Below are 22,613 nucleotides of genomic sequence, written 5' to 3' on the forward strand. Positions count from 1 at the left end.
CTGATTAACTTTCCTACATAGTTTGTAATTATATGTGACATTTGTTTACTAACAGAATGCCATCTAGTAATGAAGAATGAATAAAAATATTGTCTATGGCTGTGCTACTGTTCCCCTGCACCGGTATGCGTCAGATCATATGAATTTAGAAGATCTACCAACATCGTTTTTCTTGCACAATGATATACATAATTTATATTGAAGTCACTACATAACTAATTTCTGTTACTTCCGACAAAGTGAATCAAGAACCCTCTCTAGCTTGAGCAGAAATTCTCTGAAATCAGAGTTAGGGGACCTATAAACAACACTTAGAAGTTTAGTTTCACTAAATTCAACTGCCCCTGCACAACATTCAAATATCTGTTCAGTGCCGTGCCTTGATACGTCTATGGACTAAAATGGAATACTGTTTTTACGTACATAGCCACACCCCCACCCTGCAAGGAACTCCTTGAAAAACAGCCAGCTAATCTTTATAGTGAAGCCTCTGAACTGTCAAATTATTTAAGTGGTGCTACGACCTACCAATAATTTCAGAGTCACATCTAGAAGCAGTTCACTGACTTTATCTCTAATATGTCTTATATTTTGATGTAATAGGCTAATTCCTTCTCTACCTGGAAACAATATGTCCTCTGAAGGTGAGCCCTTAGTTAGAGGGACTTCCTTTAAGCAGGTATACCTATCAGCTGATTTAAATCTAAAAAAGGTGCAGCTGTAACACCAACTACTATAGGAATATTTCCATGAGTGAAACCACCACCACCCACTACACTATCACCTGTAAGCTTTACCAGCCTACCCTTTTCTTACCTATTGAGGTTCAGGCCATGCCTAGTGAAACCCGATCTACTGATAGACCCATCTGGCACCACTGAAATGTGACTCATGCCCTCAGCCACCAGCGCCTTCCCCAGCCCCATGTTAACGCGCCTAACAGCCGCATTAAGATGAGGCTCATCATGACGCTGAAACAGTTGCACGAAATGCACATTAGTGCCACTAGTTTGAGTAGCTATCTTTACCTGGTCACCACCTAAATCATATTCCCCGTCCCTATCAAGACTGTTTTCTGCTCCACCCACTGGAGCTCCAGGTAGTGACCTGATCCTCCTTCATAAAATGCCTTCATAACTCCCCGATACTGTCAGTCACCTGAGCCAACCATGCACTAGGCTTCACAATGATAGTCATCTGGTACTCACTCCACAACATTTCCTGCAACTGCTGGCCCACACCTCTACCGTGCGAACTGCCTATCAGCAGAACCCTCTTCTTTCTGTTAGACGTTGCCACTGACCTAGGCCTTCTAACTGTTGAGGTCTGCTACATGTTCCCTACATCTACAGCTGCAAGAGGCTCCTTTCCACTCAGCTCTGACAGTTCGTCAAATCTATTGCATATACCTCCTACTCATAGCTGCCTTCTTGCCAACTACCGGTTCCCATTCTCCAGCACCCTTCACCCTTCTCAACCTATCTAGTTCCTCCTTTGCGCGTTGTAGCTGCACCTGAAGGGAACAGATCTTACGCTCCTGCCCCTTTGTCAACTTATTTCTGCTACAGATTCTGCATTCCCAGGAGAGGATCTCGCTAGAATACCCACTGGTTTCCCCACGGCATTCCCCCCACTGAAAATACTTCAGCAAACCCACACTGTAAACCACTACTCACAAACCCACGACAGAGCCCACACTTCTCACTCATGGTAAAATTTTACAGTTACTGAAGAAAACTGTAAGTGTACGTACGTTGCCTAAGTTCAGTTACACCAGCATGACTATTTATAGAACTAGCAACAGCGGTCTCGAAATTCTCTGTCTATTAAGAAAGCAACTACTTGTATTAATACTACTACACCACAGCTAATACCAATATCAACAAAACTGCACAAAATTATTAGGTAAAACCAAAAATTCAAGCAGCCACTGGAACACTCAACGAAGTTAAAACACCGAATGAAAATTTTACTGAAACACTTCACTAGAAACAATTAGAAAAGTCAGCTGAAAACTAAATCACGAAATTTACTAAACAACTTCAACGCACAGAAAACTCTAAAAAACACAGCGAGCTAACGTTTCCAAAAGTTTATTAAATCGTTATTTCGCCACAAATAGCACAAAACATCGCTGAAAACCATTAAATTTAATAACTGTATAACAGCGCACAAACAACTTTGTCAGTACTTAACTTTACAACCGCTACAGCTGCAACCACACACCGCGAAATGTAAACACACCACTGATGCGTGAGGCTTGGACGAACGACGTAAGGACACTCACGAATAACGGACCACTCGAGCCAATAACACAGGAAGAAAGACTGAGATTAATGAAAATCCACTAATAAGTTGATTTTACAGCAACTATTAACACAAGTAAACTTTAAAATAAGTAACTGAAGACTAAAACTTTATAAAATATTGACGAGCAATTTCAACAGCAGTTCAGCACATGTGAAGTCACACCACAGTCACTGGTTCACAAGATAATGGTAGAAGTCCTGAAGTGTTTGGTTTTCTGATATGCTCTCCCGAAGACACAGCCAGCCATCATCCATCATTTCCAGACGTTATAGTTGAAGACATTCTAATGTTACAGCGAATCTCTTTGTTTTCGTTATAGACAGGAACACGGCCACAGCACTGAACTTGTTTTCGCAAATACTGATTAAAATTATGATTGCAACCCACAATCTCTGTTTCAGAAAACAAACTTGTTGCTGATTGGACAATAGCAATTTCGAAATCTATCATGAAAGACGCAGGGTTCCGTACAGGTGCTACCGATTTAGTACTTTAAAAAAACAATGCTATGTTTCTCGCTTTTTGTTCGGCAGCATGCGTAAACAGCTGGGATAGTGTTTCCTTTCTTCCAAGTACTTCTAGCCTCCGCGAGAGGGATAAGCAGCTGTCCAAACGGCTTGTTCGAACTGTTGGAAGTTCCATATACAAAGAACGATTCACAGCTTAACAAACACTATTTTCCCTTATCGCTGGCAAATACCAATATTCTGACATTCGGCCCCCGGTTGTCATCTGCAAGTAAAAATTTGCTGCCATCGTTCATAAGTAGATTATTTTCTTGAAAGATATTCGTCAAACATCAATCGGATCTTGTGTAGGTCCCACATATTTTATACTGATGTGATACACCGATTGCTTCGCAGCTGTACGAGACGGTAACGACGTTATCATCTCGTACCATCGATTCAACAGCTGTCCTACTTCTTCAGCGTAATCTGCGAATTCGTAATATTTGTTGCTTTGCGATGCTTTTTTGCCCTTACAAAACGTTTTCGTGTTTCACATGCTGCTTCATATGGAATAGAAACACGGCTACCTCCGACTAAGAGTTCTTTTGAACTTGCTCTTCCTATAGTGTACACAACCACAACGCTACTATGTTACATCTTCTCTGTTGGTGTAGTTCACAAACTACAAAACTAATAAAACTAAGAAAACTAAAAGTCCTCCCGAACAGGCCACGAAGGCCGTCGTGTCATCATCAGCCCACAACACAAAATTCTGGTGCCCATTGTAAGTCAATCCCATCAGTGGTCTCGGCGCACTCTACCTCCACAGCACTAAGAACTCGGAACACTACATTCAGTCAGAGATCAGCTGGAGTGCTGAACTGCGGAAGAAAGTCATGCACCGCAGCCGTCATTGTCAATAAACTGACGCGTGGACAGGGTTATTAGAGCAGGAAGTGGTCTTTCCCAGCGGTACGTAGCAGGTAGCAGCTGACGAGTCGGTGTATCCTCGCTCTTGAACGGACTCTTCCGAGGAACTACTACCTAAAGTGTCTTGGGCTCCATGGAAATGTCAAGACATTTCATCTGCGTGCAAGTTTCACTCCGTGTAAGTGTCACGAACCCGTATCGCACCGGTGGTCGTAGAAAATCAAGTCACTTGTGGGCAGTGCTGTGATGCCGTGGACTGCCGGCCGGGCCGGTGACTGCTGCTGAAGCGAGCGACGGCCATACTTCTTGTGACACACTTGGACGTCTTTCCGGATTTGGTGGAGGTCCGTCTACAAAGTCACGTCAGCGGAAGTCTGGCAATAACTGTCAACTGGTTATGAGGAACAGTGGGAACAGCTTTTTTTCTTTAATCAGGCTTTTTTGTTAATCAGGCGCTGAAGGCAACTACAGAGATTTGGAGGCAACGTCTTTGTTTCTTGTACGAAAATGATTATTAACCCGGCTATGGCGTGGCTTGGAATTCTTAAGTTAGTGGTGTGAGGGAGGGTTTTAGTATACCCTGTGTAATCGTTTTACATATTTTGTTTAATTTAATATTCAATTTGGTGATTTAATCAACTGTAAGCTATTACCAGGGGTTTCTATTATTGTATGTTCCAATCCATACGTGGCATACAGCAAACCAGTGCTTAACAGTATTGGTTAAAAACAGTCTTGGTTGCAATTTTATTTTTTTATTTTTTAACTACGCGTTTCGCCTTATTTATTGCTTAATACCTGAGCCCACATCTTATTCTGTTAGTCGCTACTGTGAACGGGTACGCGTTATGCAGATCTTGGTGTCACTCGCGTCCATCTAGAAAAGTTTTTACTGAGTTTAACGAAGGCGATGTTGGCCTGATATATTCGACGATGCCCTTTGGCTACACTGACTAAAAGATCTTTCTAAGAAATACCAAATTAAGATAACCTGAAGATGCCTAAATAAGGTGAAACGCGTAGTTGAAAAATAAAAAACTAAAATTGGAACCAAGACTGTTTTTAACCAATACTATTATTGTATGTTGTTAATACACGGGGTAAATGGTGTAAGCTGCTAAGAAAATCATGTTAGCAGAACACAAACAACTGATAAAAACATCTAGTAACATGTTTGTCCATTTTCTACTGTGGCCCCAGGAAAAAAAAATTCTTCTCGGGACAATGTTTTTGGACAAGTAGACTCTGGACAGTACACTCGGATTAGACACGACTTGTGTAAACATTACGCAAGGTAGACTTCGGGATTTCATTAAGCAGGATCAAAACACTATGGGGTACCTATTCTGTCCCTTCCCCTAACAGAAGTGCTTTTGTAGAAGCAATGGATTCCTGTTATTTACCACTGCCAATTGACATCACGAGAGTCAGTCGCAAACACATAGGCAACTACGGCCTCCATGGTTGAGTCACGGTAATACTCCGATTGTCGGCAGTCGTCGGTTTATCTATGCAGACGTTTCCAGAATGAGAATTTCACTTTGCAGCGGAGTGTGGGCTGATATGAAACTTCCTGTCAGATTAAAAGTGTGTGCCCGACCGATACTCGAACTCGGGACCTTTGCCTTTCGCGGGCAAGTGCTCTACCATCTGAGCTACCGAAGCACGACTCACGCCCCGTCCTCACAGCTTTACTTCTGCCAGTATCTCGTCTCCTACCTTCAAAAAAATGGCTCTGAGCACTAACATCTATGGTCATCAGTCCCCTAGAACTTAGAACTACTTAAACCTAACTAACCTAAGGACATCACACACCACGTCTCCTACCTTCCAAACTTTACAGAAGCTCTCCTGCGAACCTTGCAGAACTAGCTAAGCCATGTCTCCGCAGTATCCTTTCTTTCAGGAGTGCTAGTTCTGCAAGGTTCGCGGGAGAGTTTCTGTAAAGTTTGGAAGGTAGGAGACGAGATACTGGCAGAAGTAAATCTGTGAGGACGGGGCGTGAGTCGTGCTTCGGTAGCTCAGATGGTAGAGCACTTGCCCGCGAAAGGCAAAGGTCCCGAGTTCGAGTCTCGGTCGGGCAAACAGTTTTAATCTGCCAGGAAGTTTCATATGCGGACGTTACTGCAACTACGTTAAACGTTAGGATGCGAGCTTTACTCTCGCTGAGCTATGCGATATTCATTTAATTTATGGCGAGGCAAAGTGAGCTGCCAGGGTAACTGTACAAATTTATCGAGAACGCTTCCCACAACGAAAATTTCCTGCCCGATCGACATTTGTTGCTGTTCACCAAAACTTTGTATCATTATCACTCTACTTTCACGCGATTATTCTGCAGTTCATTAACAAAGTACAGTAGTTACCTTTACGTTTTTATATTTAATACTGACAGGTTTCAGATAGATTATATAATGGTAAGACAGAGATTTGGGAACCAGGTTTTAAATTGTAAGACATTTCCTGGGGCAGATGTAGATTCTGACCACAATCTATTGGTTATGAACTGCAGATTGAAACTGAAGAAACTGCAAAAAGGTGGGAATTTAAGGAGATGGGACCTGGATAAACTGAAAGAACCAGAGGTTGTAGAGAGTTTCAGGGAGAGCATTAGGGAACAATTGACAGGAATGGGGGAAAGAAATACAGTAGAAGAAGAATGGGTAGCTCTGAGGGATGAAGTGGTGAAGGCAGCAGACGATCAAGTAGGTAAAAAGACGCGGGCTAATAGAAATCCTTGGGTAACAGAAGAAATATTGAATTTAATTGATGAAAGGAGAAAATATAAAAATGCAGTAAATGAAGCAGGCAAAAAGGAATACAAACGTCTCAAAAATGAAATCGACAGGAAGTGCAAAATGGCTAAGCAGGGATGGCTAGAGGACAAATGTAAGGATGTAGAGGCTTGTCTCACTAGGGGTAAGATAGATACTGCCTACAGGAAAATTAAAGAGACCTTTGGAGAGAAGAGAACCACTTGTATGAATATCAAGAGCTCAGATGGCAACCCAGTTCTAAGCAAAGAAGGGAAAGCAGAAAGGTGGAAGGAGTATATAGAGGGTTTATACAAGGGCGATGTACTTGAGGACAATATTATGGAAATGGAAGAAAAATGTAGATGAAGATGAATTGGGAGATAAGATACTGCGAGAAGAGTTTGACAGAGCACTGAAAGACCTGAGTCAAAACAAGGCCCCGGGAGTAGACAACATTCCATTAGAACTACTGATGGCCTCAGGAGAGCCAGTCATGACAAAACTCTACCATCTGGTGAGCACGATGTATGAGACAGGCGAAATACCCTCAGACTTTAAGAAGAATATAATAATTCCAATCCCAAAGAAAGCAGGTGTTGACAGATGTGAAAATTACCGAACTATCAGTTTAATAAGTCACAGCTGCAAAATACTAACGCGAATTCTTTACAGACGAATGGAAAAACTGGTAGAAGCCGACCTCGGGGAAGATCAGTTTGGATCCCGTAGAAATGTTGGAACACGGGAGGCAATACTGACCTTACGACTTATCTTGGAAGAAAGATTAAGAAAAGGCAAACCTACGTTTCTAGCATTTGTAGACTTAGAGAAAGATTTTGACAATGTTGACTGGAATACTCTCTTTCAAATTCTGAAGGTGGCAGGGGTAAAATACAGGGAGCGAAAGGCTATTTACAATTTGTACAGAAACCAGATGGCAGTTATAAGAGTCGAGGGGCATGAAAGGGAAGCAGTGGTTGGGAAAGGAGTGAGACAGGGTTGTAGCCTCTCCCCGATGTTATACAATCTGTATATTGAGCAAGCAGTGAAGGAAACAAAAGAAAAATTTGGAGTAGGTATTAAAATCCATGGGGAAGAAATAAAAACCTTGAGGTTCGCCGATGACATTGTAATTCTGTCAGAGACAGCAAAGGACTTGGAAGAGCAGCTGAACGGAATGGACAGTGTCTTGAAAGGAGGATATAAGATGAACATCAACAAAAGCAAAACGAGGATAATGGAATGTAGTCAAATTAAGTCGGGTGATGCTGAGGGAATTAGATTAGGAAATGAGACACTTAAAGTAGTAAAGGAGTTTTGCTATTTAGGGAGTAAAATAACCGATGATGGTCGAAGTAGAGAGGATATAAAATGTAGACTGGCAATGGCAAGGAAAGCGTTTCTCAAGAAGAGAAATTTGTTAACATCGAATATAGATTTAGGTGTCAGGAAGTCGTTTCTGAAAGTATTTGTATGGAGTGTAGCCATGTATGGAAGTGAAACATGGACGGTAAATAGTTTGGACAAGAAGAGAATCGAAGCTTTCGAAATGTGGTGCTACAGAAGAATGCTGAAGATAAGGTGGGTAGATCACGTAACTAATGAGGAGGTATTGAATAGGATTGGGGAGAAGAGAAGTTTGTGGCACAACTTGACTAGACGAAGGGATCGGTTGGTAGGACATGTTCTGAGGCATCGAGGGATCACAAATTTAGCATTGGAGGGCAGCGTGGAGGGTAAAAATCGTAGAGGGAGACTAAGAGATGAATACACTAATCAGATTCAGAAGGATGTAGGTTGCAATAGGTACTGGGAGATGAAGAAGCTTGCACAGGATAGAGTAGCATGGAGAGCTGCATCAAACCAGTCTCAGGACTGAAGACCACAACAACAACAACAACAATTTAATTCTCTATACGAGACGCATTGTCTGTTCTGATATCTTGTCCTTTTATTATTACGTAAATGACAGGATACAACTTACGATTACGTTTTTAATTTGCGTACATTGAGAGATGCCTGCTCTGTAGTGCCCGCGCGGAAGTCTGAGGCCCACAAAGCGAAGAACGTACATTGAAAGCCGAGGTACAATTTCTGGACCGTATCCACGAACATCCCAGTTACAGTACTAGAAGCAACGCCCTCCACATGAGTTTATGGCACACTTTCGTTGAACGCCACTTTGAAAGAGGAGTAAGCGCGGCCTTACCACACTGAACGTCTGCAAATGCTGGAAAAGCAAGATTTCCCTCCGCGACGAGAATTCTGGGAGTGGTTTTTGTTTCAAAGTGTGCAGCATGATATTCTAAACAAAATACTCGCCACAGATGAAGGATGTATCACTCGCGACGGAATAAATAATTTCCATAACATCCGCATGTGGTGTGTACACAGTCTGCGAAAGTATTAGCAACACGTTTTCAGCTCCGCTTTTCCGTAACTGTTGAAAGGTGGCTACACTGAGTCACAGCGCCAGAGATTGCGCCAAAGAGTATTATTCAGCCGCCTCCACTGGCAGTGCTTGTTGGGAGGTCGTCGTGGAGAGTGCTTGTTGAGAAGTTGCCGTGGGCAGTTGTAGTTTTGAGGTAGCCGTAGTTTCAGTACTAGTTGTGAGCATGTCGTGTGCAGTTGTTCTGATGGGCTACGCAGCCGATGCTGTTCGATTGCGGATGTTGTAATGACCAGAGTGTATTTTTCGTCAATATATATGAAGGTAAAGAAATTTTTTTATTTTTTATGTCAAATGTCCTAAATAACAATGCTTCTTGGTCACAGGTTCAGTCAACAAAGCATCTGGCTTGTGTTCATGTATTAGAGTGTAATTCTGGTTTCTATGTGCAGTTATAGTATTTCTGTTTTTTTTTAATTACTTCAGTGTAAATGGTGCTTAAAATTCCTTGTCTTATTGAGGAAGAACCGTGCCAGATGTGTACGTTGAATCACACTTCCACACACAGAACAGTTACACTTGTGCTTTGTTGTTTCGTAGCTTTTATAGTTGCTGTGGACTTAATTAATTAATTGTGTTAACGGAAATTTTCTTTCATTCTTTGTTGTTATTCTATGCAGTCAGATTGCGGAGTAATACTACTCAGGGCCAACCGGTTACGAGACTGCGTAACCGGTCAGACAGCTACTAAAATTAAAATTATTTGCATTTATAAATAATTAAGCCGTGCAAGGGGGTTTAATTAAATATAATAACCTAATACATAAAATACAGTAAGGAATACAAATGCTTGCATACATATGGTTTTACATAATAGTTTACACAAGTATCATGTGTTTAAACAATTCAATCAATAGCGTCAGCAATGACGAATAGGTGCAGGTAAGACTCTCATAACATTTCATAAACAGTAAACACACAAAAAAATCTGTTTATACAAATATTCACATAAAATCCTTTCAATAGTTCAATAAACAAGTAGGACTCCTCAGAGTAGTTGACAGTTCCATCAGTAGCACCCAGCAATGATTAACAGGTGCAAATAGCAGTCTCATAACATTTCATCAGCAGTATTTAAACAGCTTCAACAGTGGCCCCCAGAAATGGCAAGCAGGCGCAGACACCAACAAGTGACATTATCTCAGTAGAATCAGTTCCATTAGTGACACCCAGCAATATTGAACAGGTGCAGACACCAACAAGTGACATTATCTCAGTAGAAGCAGCCCATCAGTGGCACCCAGCAATCTTGAACAGGTGCAGACACCAACAAGTGACATCATTTCAGTAGAAGCAGTCCATCAGTGGTACCTAGCAATGTTGAGCAGGTGCAGGTAACAGTCCATAATATTCACTATCACAAATCAAACAGTTCATCAGAGTTCATTAGCAGAAATTAAACATTTCCAAGTGGCACCCACCAATGTTAGTACGTGTAAGCACGAACAACAGTTTGAATGCACACACAATTGCTTTTACAAAATTATTATCAATGCTCGTACACTAAACATACAAAATATAATAAACACACAAATGATATCAGATAATTGTCCCATTAAATATTACAAATACATAAATGCCAGTAAACCTATAATATTTATGGGTGTCAATGCAGGCCACAACAAACAAGTAAAATAATATTTAGGAGGTAGGTCGGTACCAATTATTTGGGATTAGGAAAGGAAAACACACAAAACACACTCACTCATCTCTCATCCACATATTAAGTACTACTGTGTAATTGAATAGTGTTAACTGTGTAAATGCAATTCTGTCAAAATTTGATGCTCAATATGTGTATCAAGTAGTAGTGGTAACAGTGTATAACAGTCAATAATAGTTAGTCAACGTCATAGTCATCATGTCAAGACCAATGTTTGCCAAGCCAGATCAAAATGTACGGTTGCTGAACAACTGTCAGTGTGCCAAGATATGCAATTACTTCCTCTCTCCAAAAAAAAAAAATATATATATACTGCTTATTGATTTAACAAAGTGTGTGTGTAGACAATCTTCTTTCCACTTGAGTGTTCTAGTCTGCCATCTTCGTCCTCTTTGTTCCATATAGACCAACAACAACAACAAAAATGCTCCTCACTTACTTCACCTCTTATCCACCAAAACTCCAATAATCATCATCATCACATAATCTTAATACTTCAATAATACCTCTTATGTCGATACATACACTCCTGGAAATGGAAAAAAGAACACATTGACACCGGTGTGTCAGACCCACCATACTTGCTCCGGACACTGCGAGAGGGCTGTACAAGCAATGATCACACGCACGGCACAGCGGACACACCAGGAACCGCGGTGTTGGCCGTCGAATGGCGCTAGCTGCGCAGCATTTGTGCACCGCCGCCGTCCGTGTCAGCCAGTTTGCCGTGGCATACGGAGCTCCATAGCAGTCTTTAACACTGGTAGCATGCCGCGACAGCGTGGACGTGAACCGTATGAGCAGTTGACGGATTTTGAGCGAGGGCGTATAGTGGGCATGCGGGAGGCCGGGTGGACGTACCGCCGAATTGCTCAACACGTGGGGCGTGAGGTCTCCACAGTACATCGATGTTGTCGCCAGTGGTCGGCGGAAGGTGCACGTGCCCGTCAACCTGGGACCGGACCGCAGCGACGCACGGATGCACGCCAAGACCGTAGGATCCTACGCAGTGCCGTAGAGGACCGCACCGCCACTTCCCAGCAAATTAGGGACACTGTTGCTCCTGGGGTATCGGCGAGGACCATTCGCAACCGTCTCCATGAAGCTGGGCTACGGTCCCGCACACCGTTAGGCCGTCTTCCGCTCACACCCCAACATCGTGCAGCCCGCCTCCAGTGGTGTCGCGACAGGCGTGAATGGAGGGACGAATGGAGACGTGTCGTCTTCAGCGATGAGAGTCGCTTCTGCCTTGGTGCCAGTGATGGTCGTATGCGTGTTTGGCGCCGTGCAGGTGAGCGCCACAATCAGGACTGCATACGACCGAGGCACACAGGGCCAACACCCGGCATCATGGTGTGGGGAGCGATCTCCTACACTGGCCGTACACCACTGGTGATCGTCGAGGGGACACTGAATAGTGCACGGTACATCCAAACCGTCATCGAACCCATCGTTCTACCATTCCTAGACCGGCAAGGGAACTTGCTGTTCCAACAGGACAATGCACGTCCGCATGTATCCCGTGCCACCCAACGTGCTCTAGAAGATGTAAGTCAACTACCCTGGCCAACAAGATCTCCGGATCTGTCCCCCATTGAGCATGTTTGGGACTGGATGAAGCGTCGTCTCACGCGGTCTGCACGTCCAGCACGAACGCTGGTCCAACTGAGGCGCCAGGTGGAAATGGCATGGCAAGCCGTTCCACAGGACTACATCCAGCATCTCTACGATCGTCTCCATGGGAGAATAGCAGCCTGCATTGCTGCGAAAGGTGGATATACACTGTACTAGTGCCGACATTGTGCATGCTCTGTTGCCTGTGTCTATGTGCCTGTGGTTCTGTCAGTGTGATCATGTGATGTATCTGACCCCAGGAATGTGTCAATAAAGTTTCCCCTTCCTGGGACAATGAATTCACGGTGTTCTTATTTCAATTTCCAGGAGTGTATAAACCTTATCATCAATATCATTTACCTTATCTCTTGTCCACCAAAACTCCAATAATCATCAACTTCACACAATCTCAATACCTCAATAATACCTCTTCAATACGTCGATACATATAAACCTTATCACCAATATCATTTCACTTCCGTAACAACTCTTTCCTCTAGTCAGTCTCCTCGAACAAGTACAGATAAAATCCTACTGCAAACTTCAATTCATCATCCCATACAATCCGAAGACACAATGTCCACACACAACCTCTGTGTAATCCACCTGACCCAAATCTTCTACTCATTAGGAATTATAAAATACATTTTGGTTACCTTGTCCATCATTAAATAAAAGAAATGCATAAATGATCTCTAACAGCCTTTAGTTTGAATAACTCTCAGTAAGTAAGTACGAGTACGGAGTGTGAATGATCGTAATATTTCACAGTGTGTACACCATTTCAAGAATCATGGCAAAACTGAAGCAAACATGTGGATTATTTCTTGTGTCAAGTGTCACTTGCTATTTCAATTGCTCGCGAAGAATGCAGTGTAATAACTGTCAATGTTCTAAACCTAGTGTTGGTATGTCATGTCATTAGCTTCCTTCCTATTAGCATAAATTTATACAGCTTCCATAAAACCTCCAGCACATGTGACTTAAATGAAGTTTCTTGTACCAATGTCGCTCGTAGAATTATAGCAGTTCATTTTCTTATCTTAAAATATAAGGCACTAAGCGTAAGCAAAACATGCAATAGCGAGTAAATATACCAGTAGAGAACAGAATGTCAAGCACAATCCCTACAATGAGGCTCTCCCAAGCGAACAATCTATAATGAATACCATAGTGTGACCAAAACTCCATGTTCGTACACTGTACATCAGCATTTCTATATACCAAATTAAAGAACAGTTATGACAACAAGCAGAAATGTGTAAATATGCAATCCATACGCAATGCAGCAAATATATAACTCACATAATAAACAGGTCATTAGCATCATATCAGCATAAGCAAATAAATGTTCATATGTAATCTTAATAAGTAAACATGAAGGCGGAGGCAGATAAATCACAAAGTATAACTTACATAAATAACCACATCAGCACAACTAATCAGGTGACAATTATAATTTAAATAAATAGGCACAGCAGGCACATAGTAAAAAAAAAGTGACATCAGTGAAAAAGCAGTGCAGCCAAGCGATGCATAATATACATAATTAACAACCCTGTTCATTAATCAATCATTGTCAAAATCAGTTAACACAAAGTATAAATCATGTAATCGCGAACAGCAAATTACGTCTAAAGTACGTACCTAAGTGGAAATATGTTTCCTGAAAAATAAACTCAATTAATAGTTACCTTTTTAATTTATTACTTTCTTCTTCGAAATGACATTCTTCCTGAAATTTTCTCGATGGCAAGTCCTCTTAACATCGGACACACACAGAATTTACCTGAAGTTCTTAAATATTTTATACAACCGTATCCTGAAAAATACTGAACGTTAATAACATAATTTATCAAGTCGCTATAGCTTTATACTGAATTTAATCAGAGAAATTAGACTGTGTATTTGTTTACGGCTGTCAGTGCATTCGCACTGAGCGCTCGATCAGCTGTAGGTACGCGTGACGTAGGAAGTAGTTGTTTGCGGTCAACGACTGCCTTGTGCGCCGCGCAGACTTGACTCTTGCTTTGAGTATTTGCCGCCGCTGGAACACGGCGCAGTATCCTTGTACTCTCCGTGTGTTTAGGTATAACTGTTAGTTTCTCAAAAGTATGTCATTCCACAAAAATTTTGACATTGGATATATGATGTATTCCCTTAGATCGTCGAGATTTAATAGTTTCTACTTCGATAGTGTTATCATGAATAATTTTGCGAACCCTATATGGACCGTTATAAAGCAGAAAAAATTTGCGACACAAGCCTTTTCCTTTGTGAGACAAACGATGAGACTTAATTGACACCTTTTGACCAACTGACAAGGTTTTTAAACGACCAGGACGTTTAGCTCATTTCTCTCTTCTAGCAGCCGCAGATGCAATATTTTGCAGAGCCAGGTTCACAACTTCAGAATGTCGCAGTTTCCGTGTAGGTGGAAAAGGAACGATTTCAGAAATGCGATTTGTCGGTGCTTTATTTTTTAATATCAATGTAGGCGGTAAAGAAGTTGAATTATTAGGAAATTCATTCAGAATGTTTTGAAAAATATGAAGATACTGATCCCACATTCTGTGATTCTGATGACAATAAAGTCGACACAGTTTACTGATTTCGTTCATCCATCTCTCTGAAGCGTTAGATTGAGGGTGAAAAAGTGAAATGAAAATTGGTTTAATCTTACGACGCCGTAGAGTACGAAGCCAAATTTTAGAGCGAAATTGTGATCCATTATCTGATATAACTTTGTCAACATGACCCACTTCTTTAAGAAAATGTTTGATGAAAGCATTAGATACTGAACGAGCTGTTGCTTTGCGTAAAGGTGTAAAACACACATATTTTGATGTCAATTCCACTGCTACCAAAATGTACGCAAAACCATTAGTAGAACGAACCACTGGACCGAACAAATCGACTGCAGCCATGTCCTTTAATTTCGCTGGAATGATAGGAAACAACGGTGCTCTGTGAGAAATAGTTGGCGGCTTAGCCTTTTGACATAATTTGCATTTGGCAAGAACAGATCGAATACGTTTTTCCATATTACTGAAGTAACAATTTTCTCGTAATTTATAAAAGCATTTTCTGGGACCAAAGTGTGCATAACTGAAATGTGTGTACCAAATCAATTTTATAACCCACTCATCAGGACTGCAAACTAACCATACAGAGTTATCAACCGATTTTCGTTTAAAAAGAATATCATTGCGAACTAAATAATACTGTCTAATCGCTACGCTTTCCTTTCTCCTCCACTTCTCCTTAATGTCCTTCCAGAATGGATCCTTATTTTGCTCCTTAGCGATGTCCTGGAGCGAAGATGAAATAAAATTTTCAAACGCAACACATTGAATATACATCAAACAATAATTGTTTTCTTTGCAGTCCTCCTCAGCACTTTGTTTGAAACCCATAGGTGCACGTGATAAAGCATCAGCAACAATATTTGAAGAACCCTGTATGTAAACAATACTAAAGTCAAATTCCTGTAGATACAGCGCCCATCGTGACAATCTTCCATGTGTTAATTTTGTTGACATAAGAAATTCCAGAGCTCGATGATCAGTGTAAACCTTAGTATGTCTGCGATACAAAAATATGCGAAATTTTGTGAAAGCCTATACAACAGCCAAGGCTTCAAGTTCCGTAATCGAATAATTCTTTTCTGATTTAGAGAGAACACGACTTCCAAATGCAATAGTTTTCTGTACTACAACGCCGTTTTCATCTATCTCTTGAAATAAATGTGCACCTACGCCTTTGTGTGATGAGTCCGTCGTCAAACAAAAATCTTTAGATAAATCCGGATGTGAAAGAAGTGGAGCAGCAACTAAAGCATCACGAAGTTGTTCAAATTCTGATTGAGCTTTCTCATCCCAACACCAATTAGAATTCTTTCCAGATAGTTCACACAAACGAGGTGTGGCCAAATTATCCAATCTAACAAAGCGTCTAAGAAAATTACAGACACCAAGGAAACTACGAACATCACGTTTTGTTGTAGGAACAGCATAATTACGAATAGCGTCTAGTTTCTCTGGATCGGGAAGAATACTTTCTGTGGAAATAATATGACCATGAAATTTCACCTGGGAACGACCAAATTCAGATTTTTTCAAGTTCACTGTAATGCCAACTCTTCCAAAAATACGTAATAATGAATCCAAAATTTTGTTATGCTCACTCCAAGAACGTATAGCAATAAGAATATCGTCAACATATGAAGTAATATTGTCACGAAGATAAACAGGTAAAATTTCGTTTAAACTACGAATGAATGCTGCTGAAGATACAGTAAGTCCAAACGGTAATTTCCGAAATTGGTAACAGTTACCAAAGGCTAAAAAGACAGTATATTTTCTACAATCAGGGTGGAGTTCTATTTTCCAAAAACCCGCGCGCATATCAATCGTGGATAAAACTTTAATTCCATGGAAATGTTGAAGAAGTTCATCTAAATTTTGTGGACGGTCAGTTTCATGAATGATGATATTATTTATCTGTCTGGAATTCAGAACCAAACGAACTCACCCATCCTTTTTAAGAACGACATGTAATGGACTGGTATAAGGACTGACTGCTGGCTTAATAATGCAATGATCTAACATGTATTGAAGTTCACTCTTAACCTTGTCTCTGTAAGCCAAAGGAATAGCGTACGTTTTCCCCCGAAATGGTGTGTGTTCTTTTACTTTAAATAAATATTGTAAGCCTTGTATAGTTCCTGTGTGATGGCTAAATACTGTAGCATGTGAAGTCAAAATTTGGTGCAGTTCTTCTCTCGCAACGTCATCTGGCACTTCGGCTTTCTTAACCTTTTCATTAATTAATTCTTCACTATTAATCATATCATCCATCGCGTCTCTGTATCTATTGTCGTTGTCATGAATGAACACATTGTCATCATAATACTCAGTGAAAACATCAGAGGTAAGATTCCGTAAACAAATTGTGTCTGACTCAGATTTTGTTAAACACTCGAAAAATTTCAAACTTTTCGGCATTCCGGCAACAGTCAAATTCACACTTCCTTCTTTAAAGTTTAAAATTGCGTTAAGAAACTCCATACCTAATATAATTTGTGTACTGAGTAATGGAACAATAATAAAATTAGCAGAAAATTCGTATCCTTGGCAAATGAAACTTAAGTTGGTTTGTTGTTTGACTTCCACACTTTTTCCAGAAATAGCGCCTCGAATTGTAGTTTTAGAAACAGGTAACACAGGACAAGCAATACTTCTTACACATATACGAAAAACTGATTCACTAATGACATTCAATGGGCTCCCAGAATCTAGAACTGCAGTGAACTTATTCTTACCCACACATACTTCAATAACAGGATGTAAAAATGCATCTACATTATTTTCCTTTTCGTCTAGCAAAATGTCTCTCATGTCTTCCAGGCGTACGTAGTGTAAAGTCGTAGTGTCATTACTTTCTGAACCGACTATATTGCTGCCAGAAGCCGAAGCTACAAGTCATTGTCGATTGTTCGCGTCACGTCTTTGATTATTCCCGTCATTCCGCGGATCAATTCCTACGATTTGCACTTGTCTCTCTGAATTTCTGTCACGTGGAGGATGCCAATTAGGTCCCTCCTGTCTGTTACATGTAAATTCTTGGTTGCGTCTGTTATTAAAATTTCTGTTGGTCAGCGAGGTCATCGGTCTCATCGGATTAGGGAAGGACGGGGAAGGAAGTCGGCCGTGCCCTTTGAAAGGAACCATCCCGGCATTTGCCTGGAGCGATTTAGGGAAATCACGGAAAACCTAAATCAGGATGGCCGGACGCGGGATTGAACCGTCGTCCTCCCGAATGCGAGTCCAGTGTTAAAATTTCTGTTTTCCTGGCTATCTGCATGACTACTTCTTGTGTAATTTCGACTGTCACTTCTGAAATTATTGTTATACAGGGTGTTTCAAAAATGACCGGTATATTTGAAACGGCAATAAAAACTAAACGAGCAGCGATAGAAGTACACCGTTTGTTGCAATATGCTTGGGACAACAGTACATTTTCAGGAAGACAAACTTTCGAAATTACAGTAGTTACAATTTTCAACAACAGATGGCGCTGCGGTCTGGGAAACTCTATAGTACGATATTTTCCACATATCCACCATGCGTAGCAATAATATGGCGTAGTCTCTGAATGAAATTACCCGAAACCTTTGACAACGTGTCTGGCGGAATGGCTTCACATGTAGATGAGATGTACTGCTTCAGCTGTTCAATTGTTTCTGGATTCTGGCGGTACACCTGGTCTTTCAAGTGTCCCCACAGAAAGAAGTCACAGGGGTTCATGTCTGGCGAATAGGGAGGCCAATCCACGCCGCCTTCTGTATGTTTCGGATAGCCCAAAGCAATCACACGGTCATCGAAACATTCATTCAGGAAATTAAAGACGTCGGCCGTGCGATGTGGCCGGGCACCATCTTGCATAAACCACGAGGTGTTCGCATTGTCGTCTAAGGCAGTTTGTACCGCCACAAATTCACGAAGAATGTCCAGATAGCGTGATGCAGTAATCGTTTCGGATCTGAAAAATGGGCCAATGATTCCTTTGGAAGAAATGGCGGCCCAGACCAGTACTTTTTGAGGATGCAGGGACGATGGGACTGCAACATGGGGCTTTTCGGTTCCCCATATGCGCCAGTTCTGTTTATTGACGAAGCCGTCCAGGTAAAAATAAGCTTCGTCAGTAAACCAAATGCTGCCCACATGCATATCGCCGTCATCAATCCTGTGCACTATATTGTTAGCGAATGTCTCTCGTGCAGCAATGGTAGCGGCGCTGAGGGGTTGCCGCGTTTGAATTTTGTATGGATAGAGGTGTAAACTCTGGCGCATGAGACGATACGTGGACGTTGGCGTCATTTGGACCGCAGCTGCAACACGGCGAACGGAAACCCGAGGCCGCTGTTGGATCACCTGCTGCACTAGCTGTGCATTGCCCTCTGTGGTTGCCGTACGCGGTCGCCCTACCTTTCCAGCACGTTCATCCGTCACGTTCCCAGTCCGTTGAAATTTTTCAAACAGTTCCTTTATTGTATCGCTTTTCGGTCCTTTGGTTACATTAAACCTCCGTTGAAAACTTCGTCTTGTTGCAACAACACTGTGTTCTAGGCGGTGGAATTCCAACACCAGAAAAATCCTCTGTTCTAAGGAATAAACCATGTTGTCTACAGCACACTTGCACGTTGTGAACAGCACACGCTTACAGCAGAAAGACGACGTACAGAATGGCGCACCCACAGACTGTGTTGTCTTCTATATCTTTCACATCACTTGCAGCGCCATCTGTTGTTGAAAATTGTAACTACTGTAATTTCGAAAGTTTGTCTGCCTGAAAATGTACTGTTGTCCCAAGCATATTGCAACAAACAGTGTATTTCTATCGCTGCTCGTTTAGTTTTTATTGCCGTTTCAAATGTACCAGTCATTTTTGAAACACCCTGTATCTACTACCCTGGTTGTTTCTGTAGTAAGAATTTCTATTATTGTATGAATAATTTCTGTCTTGATGATACCGATTACTGTTTCTGTATGATTGATCATTCCGGTAGGAATTTCCGTTATTATAATTGTCTGTGTAATTTCTGTTAGACCGTCTGTTATTGTCATAAGGCTGGTATCTATTGTCCTGTCTGTTACGTCTGTCATTTTCAAAATTACCGCTATAACGTCCGTTCCGATCACTATCCCTTTTCTCTAAAAATCTATTGTAATTACTGTTAGTGAAAAAATTACAAGAAGTCCCGTCATCGTTGTCATACTCAAGTTCTTGTAGCAATGTCTTAAAAGTCTCAATGTCGTCTTTACATCTTCCGGCTAAAGCAATTTGTCTTATAGATTGTGGCAGCCTAGTTAAACAAATGCGAATTAATTCAGTCGGGCTAAAAGGGTTGGAAAGGAATTGATTCTTTCGAATCATGTCTTCAAAGTATTCTGCCGGCGTGCGGAACTCAGACTGTTTAAAATTACGCTGCATAATAAGACTATGTTTGACTCTGTCTTGCGTGTTTTCGGACCAATATGCCGATACAAATGCATGATAAAAATCATTTAGATTATTACAATCTCTAATAAGTGCGCGCATGCGCGTCGCCGGTTCGTTTTCTAAATATCCACACATAAATTCCAGTTTGTGACTTAGTGGGCAATTTGGTGGAAGTGCGTACATAAATTGATCTAACCATGAACATGGATGTATGTCGTTTTTAGAATTGCGAAAGGTCCTAAATTTCCGAACAGTTAAGAAGTGTTTATAGTCAAAGTTTTCGCCTCGTGGCGACAAAGACCTACCGCATCTGTCCCAGTCCCAATGTCGATTATTGTCAAGTTCGCGCGCCTGGCGCTCTCTTGTTGCTTCTTGTAAATGAAACAAATTATTTTCTTCAAATCCCTCTACTATCTGTGATTCTAAATTTCTTCTGCTGTCTTTTCCTACGATTTCGCCTTCAATTTGTTTGACTTGCTTTCGTAATGCCTCAAATTCCCTTTTAACGCGTTCATTAAATTTTCCCTGATTTTCAACATGTTTATTTTTGTTCTGGTACTCTTCGGTTTCTACAAATGGCAGTGGAGCTGTATCATCTGAATCTCTGTCCCCATTTAAACTAAGACTTGTCAATTTATCTGAAATCTCCTCAACTCTTTCCGATAAGTCACCTATTTTTTCTTTCTGTTTATTTACGTCTTCCGTAAGTGTCGCGACTCGGGATTCAGTATTGACACATTTAGTAGTTAACTGTTCATACTGTTGTGTTAGGTTATTTATTCTGTCATTTGGTATGGATTCCTAGATTCTTTCAAATATTTCTTCCTTATCGTGTGCACGTTGTAAATTTAACTCTGAAAATTTTTGTACTATCACGCGATCTCTTTCTTCCTGGTCACTATCCTGTTCCCTTTGTCTTATTTCTATTGAAATTAATCTATTATTGTGAGCATTCAAAATTGGTTGTACTTCTTCTCTAATCTCTTTCTTTAATTCATCTTTCATGTTTTTGAAACATGTCCCTATTCGTGAGTCTAACCGTGTTTCCATTGTTTCCATCTCTGTTTTAATTGTTCCTATTTGTGATCCCACTGTTTTTAATTCAGATCTTATCTGTGTTTCCATTGTTCACATATCAGTTTCAGTTGTTCCTATTTGTGATCCCACTGTTTTTAATTCAGATCTTAACTGTGTTTCCATTGTTCCCATATCAGTTTTAATTGTTCCTATTTGTGATCCCACTGTTTTTAATTCAGATCCCAAATTTAATATTGCACTCATTAACTGCTCCATATTAACTGGTTCGAAATTCCTTTCGCCCCTAACATTTCCCGTAAAACTAACTTCCTTCGGCATAGCCGTAAAGCTATCTGTGTTCGATACTATTCCAGAATCTTCTATCGTTAATCTCATATTCTGAAAATTTTTTGATTGTGAAAAATTTTGAATTGGTTCCGGCCTATTTTCCCTACTTATTAAATTGTTTTCAACTTCATTATTCATCATACTGTTCTCCTGTGTTGGCGAGTTCGCCATGTCAACAATTTCGTCATTCTGACTATCCATCATTTTTGCCTTTTTCATCGATCGCGTAATCATTTACAAAACATACAAAACTCGTCACTATACGAAAATTACACGCAATGACACTTTTATTTCCAACAATATCATTCACACGAAATGATTCCCGACAAACACGCCCACGAACAATTAAAACCTTCACAATTCCACAAATTGTCAAACCCGTATACGACTCATCAAAAATTAAATTCTGCAAAAATACCATTAGAAGAATGACAAGACAACTACAAATGTTCAATTACCAAATCTACACATGCAATATAGACTACAATTACTAAACTACAAATTACTACAACAATACTACTGTCTGCTATTTTTACTATCAGAAGATTCCAAGGGACGATCCGAAGCAGCGGTCGCCACGTGCATGGGGGCATAATGAAATATAATGCAAATAATTTTAATTTTAGTAGCTGTCTGTACGGTTACAACAAAGCACAAGTGTAACTGTTCTGTGTGTGGAAGTGTGATTCAACGTACACATCTGGCACAGTTCTTTCTCAATAAGACAAGGTATTTTAAGCACCATTTACACTGAAGTAATTAAAAAAAACAGAAATACTATAATTGCACATAGAAACCAGAATTACACTCTAATACATGAACACAAGCCAGATGCTTTGTTGACTGAACCTGTGACCAAGAAGCATTGTTATTTAGGACATTTGACATAAAAAATAAAAAAATTTCTTTACCTTCATATATATTGACGAAAAATACACTCTGGTCATTACAACATCCGCAATCGAACAGCATCGGCTGTGTAGCCCATCAGAACAACTGCACACGACATGCTCACAACTAGTACTGAAACTACGGCTACCTCAGAACTACAACTGCCCACGGCAACTTCTCAA

This window comes from Schistocerca cancellata, chromosome 9, assembly GCF_023864275.1.
Source record: "Schistocerca cancellata isolate TAMUIC-IGC-003103 chromosome 9, iqSchCanc2.1, whole genome shotgun sequence".
Lineage (NCBI taxonomy): Eukaryota > Metazoa > Arthropoda > Insecta > Orthoptera > Acrididae > Schistocerca > Schistocerca cancellata.